Source organism: Oncorhynchus mykiss, chromosome 18 (assembly GCF_013265735.2).
Source record: "Oncorhynchus mykiss isolate Arlee chromosome 18, USDA_OmykA_1.1, whole genome shotgun sequence".
Taxonomy (NCBI): domain Eukaryota; kingdom Metazoa; phylum Chordata; class Actinopteri; order Salmoniformes; family Salmonidae; genus Oncorhynchus; species Oncorhynchus mykiss.
Genome location: NC_048582.1, coordinates 48661606 through 48682546, shown reverse-complemented (window position 1 = coordinate 48682546; position 20941 = coordinate 48661606).

Below are 20941 nucleotides of genomic sequence, written 5' to 3'. Positions count from 1 at the left end.
GACAGGAGGGGTCAGGAGACACCATGGCCCCATCCGATGATACCCCCAGACAGGGCCAAACAGGAAGGATATAACCCAACCCACTTTGCCAAAGAACAGCCCCCACACCACTAGAGGGATATCTTCAACCACCAACTTACCATCCTGAGACAAGGCCGAGTATAGCCCACAAAGATCTCCACCACGGCACAACCCAAGGGGGGGAGCCAAACCAGACAGGAAGATCATGTCAGTGACTCAACCCAGTCAAGTGACGCACCCCTCCTAGGGATGGTATGAAAGAGCTGTTTGCTTAGAAATTCTAGGGACAATTAGGAGGCCTGCATCTTGTGACCGCAGTGTACGTGTAGGTATGTACGGCAGGACCAAATCAGAAAGATAATTCGGAGCAAGCCCATGTAATGCTTTGTAGTTTAGCGGTAAAACCTTGAAATCAGCCCTTGCCTAGTCAGGATTCTAGCAGCCGTATTTAGCACTAACTGAAGGTTATTTAGTGCTTTATCCAGGTAGCCGGAAAGTAGAGCATTGCAGTAGTCTAACCTAGAAGTAACAAAAGCATGGATTACTTTTTCTGCATCATTTTTGGACAGAAAGTTTCTGATTTTTGCAATGTTACGTAGATGGAAAAAGCAGCCCTGAAACAGTCTTGATATGTTCGTCAAAAGAGAGATTAGGGTCCAGATTAACGCAGAGGTCCTTCACAGTTTTATTAGAGACAACTGTACAACCATCAAGATTAATTGTCAGATTCAACAGAATATCTCTTTGTTTCTTGGGACCTAAAACAAGCATCTCTGTTTTGTCCGAGTTTAAAAGTAGAAAGTATGCAGCCATCCACTTCCTTATGTCTGAAACACAGGCTTCTAGCGAGGGCAATTTTGGGGCTTCACCTTGTTTCATCGAAATGTACAGCTGTGTGTCATCGGCATAGCAGTGAAAGTTAACATTATGTTTTCGAATGACATCCCCAAGAGGTAAAATATATTGTGAAAACAATAGTGGTCCTAAAACCGAACCTTGAGGAACACCGAAATTTACAATTGATTTGTCCGAGGACAAACCATTCACAGAGACAAACTGATATCTTTCCGACAGATAAGATTTAAACCAGGCCAGAACTTGTCCGTGTAGACCAATTTGGGTTTCCAATCTCTCAAAAAGAATGTGGTGATCGATGGTATCAAAAGCAGCACTAAGGTCTAGGAGCACGAGGACAGATGCAGAGCCTCGGTCTGACGCCATTAAAAGGTCATTTACCACCTTCACAATTGCAGTCTCAGTGCTATGATGGGGTCTGAAACCAGACTGAAGCATTTCATATACATTGTTTGTCTTCAGGAAGGCAGTGAGTTGCTGCGCAACAGATTTAAAAATTTTATTTGAGAGGAATTGAAGATTCGATATAGGCCGATAGTTTTTTATATTTTCTGGGTCAAGGTTTGGCATTTTCAAGAGAGGCTTTATTACTGCCACTTTTAGTGAGTTTGGTACACATCCGGTGGATAGAGAGACATTTATTATGTTCACCATAGGAGGGCCAAGCACAGGAAGCAGCTCTTTCAGTAGTTTAGTTGGAATAAGGTCCAGTATGCAGCTTGAAGGTTTAGAGGCCATGATTATTTTCATCATTGTGTCAAGCGATATAGTACTCAGACACTTGAGTGTCTCTCTTGATCCTAGTTCCTGGCAGAGTTGTGCAGACTCAGGACAACTGAGCTTTGGAGGAATACTCAGATTTAAAGAGGAGTCTGTAATTTGCTTTCTGATGATCATGATCTTTTCCTCAAAGAAGAATGAATTTATTACTGCTGAAGTGAAAGCCATCCTCACTTGTGGAATGCTGCTCTTTAGTTAGCTTTGTGACAGTATGTAAAATAAATTTCAGATTGTTCTTATTTTCCTCAATTAAGTTGGAAAAATAGGATGATCGAGCAGCAGTGAGGGCTCTTCGATACTGCACGGTACTGTCTTTCCAAGCTAGTCGGAAGACTTTCTCCATGTGAATATTAAAATCACCAAAAATTAGAATATTATCTGCTATGACTACAAGGTCCGATAAGAATTCAGGGAACTCAGTGAGGAACGCTGTATATGGCCCAGGAGCCTGTAAACAGTAGCTATAAAAAGTGATTGAGTAGGCTGCATAGATTTCATGACTAGAAGCTCAAAATACGAAAACGCAATTTTTGGGGGGTAAATTTAAATTTGCTATCGTAAATGTTATCAACCCCTCCGCCTTTGCGGGACGCACGGGGGATATTGTCACTAGTGTAACCAGGAGGTGAGGCCTCATTTATCACAGTAAATTCATCAGGCTTAAGCCATGTTTCAGTCAGGCCAATCTCATCAAGATTATGATCAGTGATTAGTTCATTGACTATAACTGCGTTTAAAGTGAGGGATCTAACATTAAGGAGCCCTATTTTTAGATGTGAGGTATCACGATCTCTTTCAATAATGTCAGGAATGGAGGAGGTCTTTATCCTAGTAAGATTGCTAAGGTGAACACCGCCATGTTGAGTTTTGCCCAACCTAGGTCGAGGCACAGACACGGTTTCAATGGGGATAGCTGAGCTGACTACACTGACTGTGCTAGTGGCAGACTCCACTAAACTGGCAGGCTGGCTAACAGCCTGCTGCTTGGCCTGCACCCTATTTCATTGTGGAGCTAGAGGAGTTAGAGCCCTGTCTATGTTGGTAGATAAGATGAGAGCACCACTCCAGCTAGGATGGAGTCCGTCACTCCTCAGCAGGCCAGGCTTGGTCCTGTTTGTGGGTGAGTCCCAGAAAGAGGGCCAATTATCTACAAATTCTATCTTTTGGGGGGGGCAGAAAACAGTTTTCAACAGGCAATTGAGTTGTGAGACTCTGCTGTAGAGCTCATCACTCCCCCTAACTGTGAGGGGGCCAGAGACAATTACTCGATGCCGACACATCTTTTAGCTTATTTACACGCTGAAGCTATGTTGCGCCTGGTGACCTCTGACTGTTTCATCCTAACATCGTTGGTGCCGACGTGGATAACAATATCTCTATACTCTCTACACTCGCCAGTTATAGCTGGCGAGTATCCGTAAAATAGTATCCGTAAAGTTCGTAGAAACATGTCAAACCTTTTTTATAATCAATCCTCAGGTTGTTTTTACAATATATAATCGATCATATTTCAACCGGACTGTAGCTTCTTCAATAGGAGAGAGAGAGAAAATGTCTGCTCCAAGCTGTTGCGCATGCAAAACGCTGCTGGCACCCAGCCATCCAATGACGCGATGTGATCTTTCTCGCTCATTTTTCAAAATAAAAGCCTGAAACTATGTCTAAAGACTGTTCACAACATGTGGAAGCCATAGGAAAAGGAATCTGGTTGATATCCCTTTAAATGGAGCGAAGGCAGGCAATGGAACAGAGAGCTTTCAGGAAAAACTGCACTTCCGGGTTGGATTTTCCTCAGGTTTTCGCCTGCAATATCAGTTCTGTTATACTCATAGACAATATTTTTACAGTTTTGGAAACTTTAGAGTGTTTTCTATCCTAATCTGATAATTATATACATATTCTAGATTCTGGGCCTGAGAAATACTGCCCCCTACACTCAACAAGTTTAACAACTTTTCATATTAAAAATTGTGCACTCTCCTGAAAAATAGAATGGTATTCTTTCACTGTAATAGCTACTGTAAATTGGACAGTTCAGTTAGATTAAAAATAATTTAAGCTTTCTGCCAATATCAGATATGTCTAACATATGTTTATATGTCTACAAAACACAAGTAGATTTTGCCTTTGTTTTGTTTTACTTTTTGATCAATTGGAGTGTGGAGGGTGTCAATGTGGTCTGTTGTATGATATTTAAAAACAATCCAATCTTGCTTCTGCTTAGGACGTTGTGTTCATCAAGGAAATGATGTTGTCTGCTATTTACAGTGCCTTGCGAAAGTATTCGGCCCCCTTGAACTTTGCGACCTTTTGCCACATTTCAGGCTTCAAACATAAAGATATAAAACTGTATGTTTTTGTGAAGAAAATCAACAACAAGTGGGACACAATCATGAAGTGGAATGACATTTATTGGATATTTCAAACTTTTTTAACAAATCAAAAACTGAAAAATTGGGCGTGCAAAATTTTTCAACCCCTTTACTTTCAGTGCAGCAAACTCTCTCCAGAAGTTCAGTGAGGATCTCTGAATGATCCAATGTTGACCTAAATGACTAATGATGATAAATACAATCCACCTGTGTGTAATCAAGTCTCCGTATAAATGCACCTGCACTGTGATAGTCTCAGAGGTCCGTTAAAAGCGCAGAGAGCATCATGAAGAACAAGGAACACACCAGGCAGGTCCGAGATACTGTTGTGAAGAAGTTCAAAGCCGGATTTGGATACAAAAAGATTTCCCAAGCTTTAAACATCCCAAGGAGCACTGTGCAAGCGATAATGAAATGGAAGGAGTATCAGACCACTGCAAATCTACCAAGACCTGGCCGTCCCTCTAAACTTTCAGCTCATACGAGGAGAAGACTGATCAGAGATGCAGCCAAGAGGCCCATGATCACTCTGGATGAACTGCAGAGATCTACAGCTGAGGTGGGAGACTCTGTCCATAGGACAACAATCAGTCATATATTGCACAAATCTGGCCTTTATGGAAGAGTGGCAAGAAGAAAGCCATTTCTTAAAGATATCCATAAAAAGTGTTGTTTAAAATTTGCCACAAGCCACCTGGGAGACACACCAAACATGTGGAAGAAGGTGCTCTGGTCAGATGAAACCAAAATTGAACTTTTTGGCAACAATGCAAAACGTTATGTTTGGCGTAAAAGCAACACAGCTCATCACCCTGAACACACCATCCCGACTGTCAAACATGGTGGTGGCAGCATCATGGTTTGGGCCTGCTTTTCTTCAGCAGGGACAGGGAAGATGGTTAAAATTGATGGGAAGATGGATGGAGCCAAATACAGGACCATTCTGGAAGAAAACCTGATGGAGTCTGCAAAAGACCTGAGACTGGGACAGAGATTTGTCTTCCAACAAGACAATGATCCAAAACATAAAGCAAAATCTACAATGGAATGGTTCAAAAATAAACATATCCAGGTGTTAGAATGGCCAAGTCAAAGTCCAGACCTGAATCCAATCGAGAATCTGTGGAAAGAACTGAAAACTGCTGTTCACAAATGCTCTCCATTCAACCTCACTGAGCTGTTTTGCAAGGAGGAATGGGAAAAAATTCAGTCTCTCAATGTGCAAAATTGATAGAGACATACCCCAAGCGACTTACAGCTGTAATCGCAGCAAAAGGTGGCGCTACAAAGTATTAACTTAATAATTTTGCACGCCCAATTTTTCAGTTTTTGATTTGTTAAAAAAGTTTGAAATATCCAATAAATGTCGTTCCACTTCATGATTGTGTCCCACTTGTTGTTGATTCTTCACCAAAAAATACAGTTTTATATCTTTATGTTTGAAGCCTGAAATGTGGCAAAAGGTCGCAAAGTTCAAGAAGGCCGAATACTTTCGCAAGGCACTGTATGATACTACTGAGAATTTTCCACAAGTTGCTGTTAACGCAAATTCCTCTGTAATTATTTGGGTCAAATTTCTCTCAATTTTTATAGATTGGTGTGATGAATCCTTGGATACAAATATCGGGGAAAACACCTGCAGTGAGGATAATGTTGAAGACTTTGTATAGCCAATTTGAATTTGTGGTCTGTATATTTGATCATTTCGTTTAAAATTCCATCAGCACCACAGGCCTTTTGGGGTTGGAGCGTGCATAATTTTTCCAATAATTCTTATTCTGTAATTGGGGTATCCACAGGATTCTGATAGTCTTTGACTGCTGATTCAAGGATTTGCAATTTTTATTTGATATATTGTTTGTTCTTTGTTATATTGCTCTAGAGGTTTGCAAAGTAATTTCTCCACATATCCCCATTTTGGATAGCCAATTCCTCTTTATGAGGGTTTGTTTAATTTATTCCAATACTCCCAGAAGTGGTTGGATTCTATGGATTCCTCAGTTACAGCCAGCAGACTTCTAATGTGCTGTTCCTTTTTTGTTCTTAGGGTGTGTTTGTATTGCTTCAGTGTTTCCCCATAGCGAAGGCATATATTTTTGTTGTCTGGGTCTCTGTGTTTTTGATTAGATATATTTCTCAATGACTTTCTTAGATTTCTCCAATCATTATCAAACCATTTTTCATTATCTATTATTTTTGGTTTGCTCTTATGTTTTTTAAGATTAGCCAAGGAGGCTAATTTGTCAAATATAAAGTTTTTGTTCCAAATGGTCAAATGTACACCTTCATTGCTGTAGGAGAATGTTAAGGTAAAAAAGTTGTCCAGGAGAGATTGTATTTTTTAGCTACTAATTGCTTTTTGGTAGATTTCTGTACTGTTTGCACTCCATCTATAGGGCTGTTTAGTACCATGTCATTTATTGGTCCGTGATGCTTCATGGTTGGGTTCCGCTCTTCTCAGATGCACTGTGATTTTTGTGTCATGTTGGTAACAATGATTCGGGAAAGTTTTTTTTATTGTACCTAAATTACAGAGTGCCTTGTAAAGGCAAGGGGAAGAAGACCAAACAAACACATAACAAAATATAGGGAAAAAGCCCAAAACAAAAGAGCAAGGAGGACCTTGAATAAATCACACACGCACACAATGATTAACACACGGGACGAGACCCGTAATGATGTGTGCAATACACAATGGCACGAAAGCCAAAACACACAGCACAGGTAGTCACACAAACCAACGGACATTATAACAACAAACAACCCCCCAAAACCCCTATTACGCATCCCTGCGCCTGTGTCCCGAATCCTTTATACCAACATGACAGAGAGGTGTGTCGTGGCTGAATCAGAATTAGTTAGGTAACATTGATAAATAAGATGTTTTATTTACATAATAATGCTTATGTGCGATATGTCATTAGAATGTCTTCTTTTGGATAATACTGTTGGCAGTTTGCAGTTATCCCTTCTCTGCTAGGGTTTAGTCACTTGGGGCCCAGAGAGGGGAGAGGTCAGGCTTGTCTTCATATGTCAATGTATCTGTTAAACCATGTGATGCTATGAAGAATATCAGAAGGGGAGGAGGACAGAATGGAGGCTTGTCTTCTTATGGGAAGGTGTCTGTAACTATTGTATGTCCCCTCTGAGGTTGCCCTTATCTTGATTTAGTATATGACCTAAGAAGCTCACTGTCTTTTCTGATCTTGTCCAGGAAGGAGTGTATTTGAGATGGGAGTATCTAGAATTGACAATTCATATATGCCATTGGATGAGGTAATGGTTTGGTACTATGTTGTACCAGGAAGGAGATAAGAACTTCGTTTAGGAGACCAAATTGAACGATAATTTATAGCTAATGCTATCTAGCTATGGGATACTCCTCTTTCAAGTAAAAGGTTATTTGTGTAATGTTCCTGAGATCTGTGTTTCGTCATGTGAGTTGAGATGGGTGTGTCTTGGCTATAAATGATACTAAGAACTGTTTTGTAAGCACTCTCAGAGAATTCATTTATAGACACTGAATTGATCTGAGAGTCAAACAGGGCTATGGTGAAGCTCATATATGATTAAAGATGGACTTTATAAAATAACTCTGACTTGTGTGTGGTTTGCTCTCTCATTATTTAGTAATACAGGAAATTACCACGACAGGTGTTAATGGGCTGTATGTGAAGGCTCTGAGAGACTCTGGATTGAGGTCGGTGATGAAGTAGTCTACAGTACTGCTACCAAGGGATGAGCTGTAGGTGTATCTACCAAAAGACTCCCCTCTTAGCCTACCTTTGATTACATACAGAACCAGTGTTCGACAGAGCTCCAGGAGCTGTATTTGTTTTTCACTTTGTCATAGTTGTTTCTGGGGAGGTATGTGGGGAGGGAAAGGTTGTTGCTTCCTAGTAGGTGTTTGGCCCCATGACTGTTAATAGTGTCTAGTTCTTCTGGTGTTCTACCGTTCAGGTCTCCACAGACCAGTACATTGCCTTGGGCCTGAAAGTGACTAATCTCCCCCTCTAGAATGGAGAAACTCTCTTCATTGAAGTAGGGTGACTCTGAGGGGGGAATGTATGTGGCGCAGAGTAATACATTTTTATCTGTTAAGATAGCCTCCTTCTAGATTTTTAACCAGATATAGAATTCTCCTGTTTTGATAAATTCAATTGAATTGGTTTAACCTGTCTACGATATTGGTTCCCAATTGGGAACCAACCCTCCCACGTTCAGCTGAAACGGTGGCGCATGGAACGCAAAAATATTCTTAAAAATATTTAACCTCCACACATTAACAAGTCCAATAGCTCAAATGAAAGATAAACACCTTGTTCATCTAGCCAGCAAGTCAGATTTCTAAAATGTTTTATGGCGAAAACATAGCACATATATATGTCAAACCACCACCAGACACAGCTCATTTGAATAGCCAAAACATGCAATCAACAAACGCAGGATTAAAAAATCGTTCACTAACCTTTTGAAAATCTTCATCAGATGACAGTGATATGACATGTTACACAGTACATTTTTTTTTTTCAATAATATGCCATTTATATCCATAAATGTCAATTTACAGTGAGTTCACGTTCAGAAATTACTCAAAAATGCCCGCAGGAAATCTAGGTAGCGCGGCAAGATAACATAAATAGACATCATAAACTTTGACTAAATATACATGTTCTACATATAGTTAGAAAGATACACTGCTTCTTTATGCAACCGCTTTGTTAGATTTATTTTTAACGTTACAGAAATCGCACACCATTCAATATGCTGAGACGGCGCTCAGTTCCAAGCTACATTTCTATGTAATGTTGGAGTCAACAGAAACACAGATTTAAGCATAAATATTCCCTTACCTTCGATGGTCTTCGTTCAGAATGTTCTGGAAGGCTTCATACTTACCCAATACATTGTTTGGTTTCAAGTCTTGCGTCTTTATATTAGCTACTGCTAATAACATCAGCTGAAATGCACACAAAACGTCCTCTGGTCCGGAAAAGTTGCGCATCAAAACTTCAAAATTACATATTATATGTCGACTAAACAGGTCAAACTAAGTGCAGAAGCAAGCTTTATGATGTTTTAGACACACAAAACAAACTTCAATTCAATCGGCCATCGTCTGCCCTTCTCTTGAGTGCTGGAACAAAGGAATGGCTGGGACCAATTCGCGCCCCTACGCACAGCCTATTTTCTCGTGGCACGCACTAATTTCACTCCCATAGGGTCAATTCTCGCGGGATTTGAACGATTCAAAGCTCTACTGAAAGAGGACATCTAGCGGAAGAGATAGAAAGTCTCAGAATCATAACTGGTTGGGAAGGGTGGGGGCGATGACGTCAAAGTTGCTCCAACTTTCATGGCCACAAAAACTAGTTTGGAAGAATGCCTGCCCTGTGAGTTCTGCTATACTTACAGACATAATTCCAACGGTTTTAGAATCTTTAGAGTGTTTTCTATCCAATAATAATTTTTATTTGCATATATTAGCAATTTTTGACAGATTTTTTTTTCAGTTTACTAGGGGTACCCAATCTCTCCAAAGGGGGCATATGTCTGCCATATCCAAGTCTCTGCCCTGTGTGATTCATTTTAATTTGGTGGATGGTACGATTATCCCCCTATAACCTAGTAGACAGCCAGTGGAAACATCATCTCTGCACCATGCTTCCTGTAGTAAACCATGTATTTATTTCAGGAAGTCTGTGTTTCTACTCTTTAGCTCAAAAGCAGAGGACTTCAATCCTTGTAAATTCCAACATGCAACGTAAAAAGATTTCATAACTGTTTTTTTTACCTTCAAAATGAGACAAACACTCCGGTAAGCCTCGTCTTGGTGGGTCTGAAGCTGGGCTGGGGTGGTCTGTGCTGAGCTGGCTGTGGTGGGTATTGAGGTTGGTAGTGCTGTGGCCATGGCTGTGGGGTCCAGGGTGCTGGTCTGGGGTGTTGTCTCGTTGATCTCGGCGGGGTGGAGATTGCTCCGCTGTTCCTGGGTGGAGAGGTCCGGCTGTGGTTTAAAGCAACGCCCTTGATGCTGTTCCTGTTCTGTTACCTGTCTGTTCCTGATTGAATATTGACTCCCCGTACCTCCCTCTCATCTCCAGTATCGGTCCTTACATTTTGGATGGGTAGTGAGAGCAGACTGCTGAGCGCCATGCGTTTGGCTGGTTAGTGAGAAAGATGTGATTACTCACATCACAGTTTTTGTAGAGGTCTGCGAAAAAGGTTACTGGCCTTAGTAGTTTCTGTTTAAAAGCTTTCTTCGTTGTCTCATTTTTGGCCTCTGGGAGGTAGAGAATGGATTCAGTGCTGAGGGGGAGTGGGGACATAGCAGTAGTAGCAGAGCCCACAGGTACTGCTACTCTGTTCTAATGCCCCATTGCCATGGAAACCGGTTTTGTTTGTCTGCTACTGTTGCTAGCTAGCTCTGATTTAGTTATAAAAACAACAACAAAAAGAGTGAACAATGTTCACACAAAAAAACAGAAGAGTCCGTGATGCTTTTTGGTTTACTCACTCAGTTTGGTTGCTTGATGTAGTATTAACTCCCCTTGCTAGGTTTGTTCTAGCTCATTTTCTTTATGGCTAGCTTGTTAGTCTGCTGGCTAGGTTTTTGTTGTGTAGCTAGCTAACTTCCTTAATTGAAGCGCAGTTACTTTTTTTCTATCTTAATTGAATAGAGGTGTTGTTCATCACTTCTTGTCTTGAATTATTTTTTAGATTCAAGTGTTTCTCATTTTAAAAACAAAAAAACAAATAAATAAGGAGCTCACATTGAGCATGTCTGTAGCTCTCGCTCCTTTTTAACCAAGACTTAAAAAAAAAAAGCATTAAGTAACTCTGTGACATACTATGTTGCCATGGTATGACATGTTGTCATGGGGAGAGGAAGGAGGATGCTGGAACAGAAAATAGACCCGTAACGTTAGCAGCAGGCTGTGTTGTGGTGTCATATATGCTGTGAAAGTGACTGAGAGGAAATATATTAACCTTATACATATCTCAATGCCATATATATATCAATTATATATTATACCTTATGGAAGGCATAAAGTATGCTGTATAATATGTTTATTATATAGTATATGTTTGTAAGCACAGCAAAGAAAGTGGGGAGTTACATATTCAGAAGACAATTCCCATTTTATTTGCTCTAAGATCATCATCTACTCTACTTTAAATCCAATTTACTGCACATTTTAGTCAAATTAATCTTCATGTTTTAAAGCTTAACCTGGCTGGCTGTCAAACACAGCTCACAGTATGTGTGACACATTCCACAATCTGTTCCTGTCAGAGGATGCAAGCAGGAAAATGTTTCTAAATGATTTCTAGGAAAAATGAAAAAGCCTTTGTGGCGTAAATAGGCACCTTCCACAATGACCAAGTTCAAACATGATACACAAGACACGTTTTAGTTCATGCAGAGCGACCTGGTTGGCATTACTGCCAGAGCACTGGTGATGTGTATGCATGTGTGTGTGTGTGTGTGTGTGTGTGTGTGTGTGTGTGTGTGTGTGTGTGTGTGTGTGTGTGTGTGTGTGTGTGTGTGTGTGTGTGTGTGTGTGTGTGTGTGTGTGTGTGTGTGTGTGTGTGTGTGTTTGTGTGTGTGTGTGTGTGTGTGTGTGTGTGTATATTGTGGCTGTGCTGTGGTTTGTGGAAGAGGACAGATACCACCATGGCAGCTGGCAGTGCCACTTGCACCACCCTCTCTCCCCCTCTGTGCCAGCCATGTTGGCAGCCACAGGAGACACAGCTACCTCAGTCAGCAGGTGTGCCTTGCCTGTTGGACTATGACAAGGAGGAGAAAGAAGGACAGGGAGGGAAGGGAAGAGAAGAGAAGGAGAGAGGATGGGAAGGAGAGAGGGAAGGCAAGAGGGAGAGAGGGAGGGGAGGTAAGGAGGAGAGAAAGAAGGACAGGGAGGGAGGGAGTTGAAGGAGGGGAGCTGACATATGAAGGAGCGAGGGATGGAGATGGACAGAGGTGTGAACTTCTATTATTCTACAGGGAGACAGGAGTGTTCTTGTTTACACAGTCTGGTCTGATCTGCGAGAGATTGAGGGTTGGATTGTTACCCTGCCTGTCATGGAGGCCCTATCCCCCACCTTATCTTTCTCAAGTCTGTGTGTGTGTGTGTGTGTGTGTGTGTGTGTGTGTGTGTGTGTGTGTGTGTGTGTGTGTGTGTGTGTGTGTGACCTTCACCCTGCCTGTCATGCTGACCCTATCTCCTTCCCCTTATCTCTGTCTGAGACAGCAGGGTTAGGCTGAACTGTGAGAGAGATGCCAGAGCTGTGTATGTCTCCCACTCTCATCAACATCAATCATCATTTCCTCCCTCCTCCTTTTTCTTTCTCTCCTTTCTATTGATTCATACTGTCACTGCTCCTCTGTCCTCAGGTAGTAACTTGTTGTTCTAGACTTGGCAGGGTGTGGATGGGTAGAGCTTAACCCCATGACCCCATAGCTCTTGGTTTACTGAACTGATCAAAACAGCATCTCCTCCATATTGAAGCTCAAGCAGGAATATACCTTGCACTCAGACTGGCATTGTAAAAGTGGGGCCTTATGGGGACCAGGGGTACCCCAACTCAAGTTAGGATATATACCAAGCTCAACACAGCTTCCTCTCACATACCAAAACTAATCTGACAATAAAGGCCAAAACAGGAGCTTATATTCACCTAGCCCCTCCTTTGGTTCATACCAAAGTCAAATTGATAATTTACCACATAACTATTCAAAGGTAACAGACATATTCCACAGTCCTTCATTACGTTGTAAAATAATAATTGAACGGCCTGTGTTAATATCGAGCAGCATCATATGGTGAAGCATTGGAAGCCATTCAAATTCAATGGAAGGAAAGCAAGAGAAGCGGAGTGGGCGGGGGATTGGTGAAACGATGCTATCATAGGCAAGGTGGCTGAACACGACTTGAAAGAAGTTGGAGAAAGTTTAACTTCATGCAAATCCTCTGTGAAATCGTGACGCAAGTGACCAATCGAAGCTCATCTTAGCTTCCAGCCACTGCTGGATTGGCTGACAACGGCTGTTAATACCTAACACTACTTAGCTTGCTTGCTAGCACCCACATGAGGGCGAAGCTAGCTAGGCGAGTGCCACTTGTATTGTCAAAAGGAATTTAATGACCACTATTGTATCACTGACAGAATGATAGAACAGACAGCTGGGAACACCTAGTCATTTGTAACACAGTTCACCTTCATAACATGGCCATCAACTGAAACGAACTGAAGATTAACTGAAATGAACTCAAGATGTCAGATCTATAGGTGAGAAGCAGCATGACTCAAGTACGCTGGAGGGAAGTATGCTTCTTGGAGGTCTGGGAGATACTGTAAGCCAGACACACATTGAAATAGGTAGAGGGGGAGTGACAACGACCTAAAGCAGACACGCCCACTAGGCTAAAAATGATCCAGCCCATCTGGCATTTGCCAGAAATGCCAGAAGGCCAGTTCGCCCCTGAGAACAAGTGAGATAGAGAGAGGGAGTGAGAATGAAGGTGATAGAAAGGGAGTTAATGAGAGAGATTGAGAGAAGGTTGTAATACAAGTTAAAGGGAAAGTATAGTTGATTTTCATGGGTTGGCAGTGTGTGTGTGTGTGTGTGTGTGTGTGTGTGTGTGTGTGTGTGTGTGTGTGTGTGTGTGTGTGTGTGTGTGTGTGTGTGTGTGTGTGTGTGTGTGTGTGTGTGTGTGTGTGTGTGTGTGCTGAGTGCTTAAAATAACCATGTATTCTCATCTGCACACAGTGACTTTTTCCCCAAGAAAACCCACTTTAGACTGCTATCCAACTATTCTTGGACACCCAAATGAATTACCCCGAGGGAGATTACTTACTTGACTGAAGCCCTTGATTCTTTAGGCCAATGTAGTGCATACCATACATGCTCCCCTATAACCTCTCTCACAGGTTAACAAGCTGCCAAACTTCCTCCCTCTCCAGATCCTAAGAAACAGAGCCTGGACAGAGAGGAGAGGAGCTGAGGTGAGAGAGCTGAAACAGAGCCTGGTTGAACTGAGAGGAGAGGGGCTGTAATGAGCTGAGAGGGTAGGTGATATGATCAGTATTCTGATCCACAATGCTGCGGCCTGGTCTCCTGTTTAATAATCCTGATGCAGCCAGTCTCCATCACCTACTAGTGCAGGGTTCATTCTCCACTCTACATGTGTTTTTTTGGCTCCCCTGGGGCCCTGTGTAATTACTTTGCACTGATGAGAAAACGTGCGGCTTAAAGTACCATTGTGTACTGCAATTACCCCCATGGAAGTGAAGTGTGTGTTTGTGTGTGTGTGTGTGTATTGAAGTATAGAAATATCCTGTTCTTGCATTTCACATAAGGGAAGGAGGGATGTGGGTCTTTGGCCCTGGTCGATATCTTGCTCCTAAAATCTTAGTCCAGTCTGATACTAATCAAATCAAATCAAATGTATTTATATAGCCCTTCGTACATCAGCTGATATCGCAAAGTGCTGTACAGAAACCCAGCCTAAAACCCCAAACAGCAAGCAATGCAGGTGTAGAAGCACGGTGGCTAGGAAAAACTCCCTAGAAAGGCCGAAAACCTAGGAAGAAACCTAGAGAGGAACCAGGCTATGTGGGGTGGCCAGTCCTCTTCTGGCTGTGCCGGGTGGAGATTATAACAGAACATGGCCAAGATGTTCAAATGTTCATAAATGACCAGCATGGTCGAATAATAATAAGGCAGAACAGTTGAAACTGGAGCAGCAGCACGGCCAGATGGACTGGGGACAGCAAGGAGTCATCATGTCAGGTAGTCCTGGGGCATGGTCCTAGGGCTCAGGTCCTCCGAGAGAGAGAAAGAAAGAGAGAAAGAGAGAATTAGAGAAAGCACACTTAAATTCACACAGGACACCGAATAGGACAGGAGAAGTACTCCAGATATAACAAACTGACCCTAGCCCCCCGACACATAAACTACTGCAGCATAAATACTGGAGGCTGAGACAGGAGGGGTCAGGAGACACTGTGGCCCCATCCGAGGACACCCCCAGACAGGGCCAAACAGGAAGGATATAACCCCACCCACTTTGCCAAAGCACAGCCCCCACACCACTAGAGGGATATCTTCAACCACCAACTTACTACCAAAGGTCAAAGAGTAGGTATAAACTCTTAGGATGATGCAGGTGATGTATGAAAATGTACAGTATACAGATGTTTACTTTATTCCATGTTGACAATTAACAGTAGATTTAAAAAAAGACATGAGCTGGCGCACACCCAGAATAATGCTGTAGTTTGTGTGGAGGTGCTGACTAACGGCGAATAAACTGTAAACTATCAAAACAAATAAAGTATACACTCCATGTACAAACTCCCAGGGTATTTGCCAACGTTTCAGCATCACTCTGCCTTCCTCAGGGTAATGTCATGAATACTCCAACCAGGTTATGTAGACACACAGTGCAATTAGTGTAACCAATGACAATAGTGAGGGGTGTGTCATAATGATTAAGTTAATTAAAATGAATTAGTGAAACTGTTAAAAAATTGTTTATGGCATATTAAATATATTACGCTATTGTTATCATATCGAAACATAATGGAATATTGTACATCATATTAGCATCAACATACATTATTGTGTCATTCAATTTCACATCATAATTTCGTATTTCATTTCATTTTGTTACAGGTAATCTTTTGGTTCAACCTTAATATATAATGAGCATCATCAGGTGTATGCTAATAAACTGTAAAAAAATATATATTAAAAAATAAAAAATAGATCCATTTATAAGACTTGTTCATAAAGGAAAATGTGTTCATAAGAAGGGCCTGAGATCAAAGTCAATATTCAGACCACTAGGGGTTAATGTTTTTGGATAGGATTGGATTTTTTTAGCATTGCTGTCAAAATCTGACTGGTGGCCACAGATTTGTTTAACCCTGCATAACTGACTGTATGGTAGACCATTGTTGAGGGGAAGGGGATGCATACTATCCGCACATAGCAAGGTATTGCGATCTGTGGGCTTTGTGTATAAGTCTGTGTGTAATGCATCATTCTCTTTGATAATCCATAAATCCAGGTAGTTTATTTTTCTCTCATCAGTCTGCATGGTAAATTTGAGGTATTCAGAGCTCTCGTTTAATAGAGTTTGGAATTCATTTAGTTCCTGCTGACTTCCTTACCAGAGCACAAAGACATCCTCTATGCATCTCCTCCATTGGAAGTATTTTAGAAAGTAAGGACTGTGTCTCTGTTTGATAAAGGAATGCTTCTTCAAATTGTCCCACATACAGGTTTGCATAGTTGGGGGAGAAAGGGGAGCCCACGGCTACACCCTGAATTTGAAGGAAAACATCTGACTCAAAGACAAAGTAGTTATGGGTTAATACCAGTTCAGTAAGTTGTAAGATGCAATCATTGGATGGAGCAAGGGTAGAGTTTCTCTGCTGAAGGAAATGTTGCAGCGCCTGCAAGCCTCCTGTGTGTGGGATGGGAGTGTACAAGCTCTCCACATCAAAAGTGGCCAGCAGGGTGCCCTCTGGTATCCTTCCTAAGCCCTCTATCAATGAGATCATGTGACTAGTGTCTTTGACATGAGATGGGAGATTCTCAACCATCGGTCTAATGTGGTAATCCACACATTTAGAAATGTTGGATGTCACAGAGTCGATTGCTGCTACAATGGGTCTACCTGGGGGAGGAGACACTGGGTCTACCTGGGGGAGGAGACACTGGGTCTACCTGGAGGAGGAGATACTTGTTTGTGTAATTTAGAGATTGTATAGAAAGTTGGTATCTTGGGAAATTCCACACATAGAAATTCAACTTCTTTTTTTGTGATTTGTCCTGATTCCAAACATCTTTCCACTGTGGATGAGATATTATGCTGGAATTCCAGGGTTGGGTCACAATTCAGTTTGTGATAGAAGTCACCTTTAGATAGTTGTCTGCGACATTCATTCACATAGTCACATTTGTTTTGTGTACAAATTCCTCCTTCTCTGTGACATTATTTCATGATAATCGAAGGATCTGACTTTAAGTCCATAAGAGCCATTATCTCGTCTCTACTCAGGTTATCATAGGATTTGTGTTTCTGTTTGTCTTTCAGTAAGTCACCTACATTCACCTGTAATATTATTGTCATTTTCAACAATCCTACAGAAGGTTTCCATGGATGCATTACGTTTGGGGGGAAGTACAAATGAACTTTCTGCTCTAAATGTTGTTCTCTCAGAGTTCTCAGGTACCTCAGCTGGGTTAATGGCTCCATCTCCTCCTTGACTCACGGTTGGACATGTAAGTCTATTGATTAGCGTGGCAGACCTATGTATACATCTCACGGAGGATGACATTTCAAGTGGAGGCATGTAAAGTTTCACTCTTATCAAAGAACTCACACAATCTCAGATTCCGGAAAAACTTGAATACATCAATCTGGACATCAAAGTCATTAATGTATGCAGTGGGTACAAATGTTAACCCCTTATTCAGAACACTGAGGTGAGCGGACGTCAGGGTCTTATTTGATAAGTTGAAGACATTTAGCTCCTGTTGGACTGCGGGCCCGTCCTGGGTCTCAATTGATAGGTGTCGCGGGGTGGTAGTGGATTTCTTTGTCCCCGGACGTATGCGTCGAACCCTCTTACGTGCTGGCGGTGTTGGCCTCGACATTGTCCCAGGTGTCCCCACCTTCTGTTGTAGAAAAAAGGCTCATCGTTGGTAGAGGAGCCAGAGTTAGCGCTGTCTGTGGATAGTTGGTCTGACAGAGGACCTCGGCGTCTGTCATCAGCTTCTCTCTTCCGCTTTTTTTGGTTTCTTGTGCTCGTCAGAGATATATTCGTTTGCTGTTCTTATCTACAAATCGCGTTTATACTTCTTGATTCTCCTCTCCTTCAGTTTGGTCGTAATCTTAGTCTGAAGGTCAGCGTTACTCTTAATGAGATCCTCCGGTTTAATAGGGTCATTAAGCTCGTCTCGTAGAGCTTGCTGTGAATTTTCTACTGAGGTTGCGATCTCGATAATATCCTTTTTAAGTTGTTCAATGATCAGAGTCATCAGGTCCAATTAACATTTATTTAGTACAGCACACTTAGAATTAACAGTCCTTCAGACTGGAATAATGTTGTAATGAATGTTTGCTGTGTGTGTGTGTGTGTGTATGGTTGAGTTGTCCTTTGCATACGTACTTGTGTGTGTGTGTACACGTGTGTGTTTTCCTCTCTGTGTGTGTGTGTGTGTGTGTGTATTGTCCTTTCGGTTTTGTGTGTGTGTGTGTGTGTCGGCACATGAAGAGGAGTGTGACTCTGGGTGGGGCACTGGTTGTTGCTCCTGTGCTTCTGAAAATAAATCCTGGTGAGGGTTGAACTGGCAGTGCTGCACGGGTGTCAGAGAGAAGAGAGATGCTCCTCTGAACTGACGGGCTTACAGGCTGACAACGCTATGTTTAGTTTGCATTGAGATGCAAGACGACACCCCTGCTTGACTCGACCCCCCGATTATCCTACCAACTGCTGATGGGAGTGTGTGTGTGTGTGTGTGTGAATGTGTGTGTGTGTGTGTGTGTGTGTGTGTGTGTGTGTGTATGTGTCTGTGTGTGCAGGCACTGTTGGCTCACAGTCCCTCTCTGCCACATGTCCACTATCTGTATTCCACTGCCACTACTGCTGATTCTACTCCTGTCTGTTGCTTGCTGCACATCACCTCACCTTGCCCCTCCTCACCCCTCAATCTTCTGCCTCTCTTCACAGGACTGTATGTCACTGTACTTTCCTCCAAAAAACCCAGAGGAAGGGCACATGCTGAAACGAGTTGGTCTTTAACAATAAAGAAGCATTTTTGACGTCCACCTTCATAGTCCTCCAAGAGTTTCTGAATATCCTTATATTCACTGTACTTTTCCTCTGACAGACTCAGCTTTTTGCTACTGGCTATTTTGTTTCACAGGTACAGTGACAAACACAAGGCAGAATGTTGTTGGTGATTTACCAGAAGCTTGGTTGGTCCATATCCACAGATGTTAGATCAGTGTTAGATCTCAGATGCCAATGTGCATTTCCTGAAACATTATGCTACATGCATTTGAAATACAGGGCCTTAGTTTCATGCTGTGTGAAAATCACTTGATTCCTGTGATTTAATGTCAAATTGTATATAATCGGTTTCTTAGTCCAAACAATCTTGATATGAAGCTGTTTTGACACACACACACACACACACACACACACACACACACACACACACACACACACACACACACACACACACACACACACACACACACACACACACACACACACACACACACACACACACACACACACACACACACACACAGCCTCTGACATAGTTCCTAGTGACACGTAACGCTCTAAAAATCCAATCGTTAGATTGTCTTGTTGCTTATTATGACCCTATCATTTGCTTACTGTTCACAATGACACGGTATGCTTTTCTTTCTCCCGAGGGAAGGACCTGATTCCAACCTTTGTTTTATCGACTAACTTTCTCAAGCAACCCATGCTGATTGGAAAATTGATGTTGTGAAATAAAACAACATTAATGGCTCAATGAAAATGATTTCTAAGACGAGTAGCATTTGTCCATATCTTCCGCTAAGCAGTGCTTGTGTGTGTGTATGTGTAACAGATGTGAAACGGCTAGCTTAGTTAGCGTGGGCGCTAAATAGCGTTTCAATCAGTGACGTCACTTGCTCTGAGACCTTGAAGTAGTAGTTCCCCTTGCTCTGCAAGGGCCGCGGCTTTTGTGGAGCGATGGGTAACGATGCTTCGAGGGTGACTGTTGATGTGTGCAGAAGGTCCCTAGTTCGCGCCCGGGTATGGGCGAGGGGACGGTCTAAATTTGTACTGTTACATATGTCTGTGCGTGTGTGAGTGTGAGTGTGTGTGTGTGTGTGTTGTTCTGTGTGTGACAGGCTTTCTAAAGTACTGTAAATGCTGATTGCTTTCCATCAGGAGATTAAGACTCTACGGACTCTGGAACATTTTCTAATCTGAAAAATGGAGTGCCTGCGGCTAAAGTAGTTTGATTATGTTCATAACTTTCTAAAGAGGACAGTGTCCTGATCTGTGATATACATCATTCAGATGTATGGTAATTTGTCTGACTATCTGAGTCAAATGCTTGCACAGGAAAAGAGAGCAACTTTGTAACTGAGAAAAGTCTGCATATTTTACAGACGTTTTAGTTGAGTGCTGCACGTTTGGAGCCAAAGAACTGCCTAAGTAATGTTTAGATGGATGTAGAGACTCTTCAAATAGCTACTACATTACCTGAAACGTACCACTCCTGTGTCATAGATGACATTATTCTGCTATGAGCCTCCATCTGTTGCATTGGCCTTACAGTTGGTTGGCTGGTGAGAGCCATGGTTCTGATGCCTGCATGCCTACCCACTCTCTCTCTTTTGTTTCCTCACCATTTCCCTCCTCTCATGCACTTTGTTCTTCATGCTGGTTTCCAGGCCAGTATGGAAGTCTGTGTAGTGAGGGAGTGAGAGAGGTACAGCGAGGTACAGGGGGGGGGGGGTGAGTGTCTTGCTGACCTGTTATCTTGTGATGGTATTACCCACTGGGCACAGATGTCAATTCAACGTCTATTCCACATTGGTTCAATGTAATTTCATTGAAATGATGTGGAAATTACGTTGATTCAACCAGAGTGCCAAGTTGTAAGTGACCATGGAGTGTCCAAACCTTCCTCTCCCCCTCATTCTCCTCCTGCTGCATTTCACCCACCCACCACAGGCATCTGGAGTAGCCTACAACTCCCTCCCACACTGTCTCTGCTGCTAAGAAAAATACATAAAGACTGTACTGTATGTACAGCATATTCTGTTGAGGCATAACATAGGTATTGACATTTGCATATATCCATATAAATTAGGCATTGAACA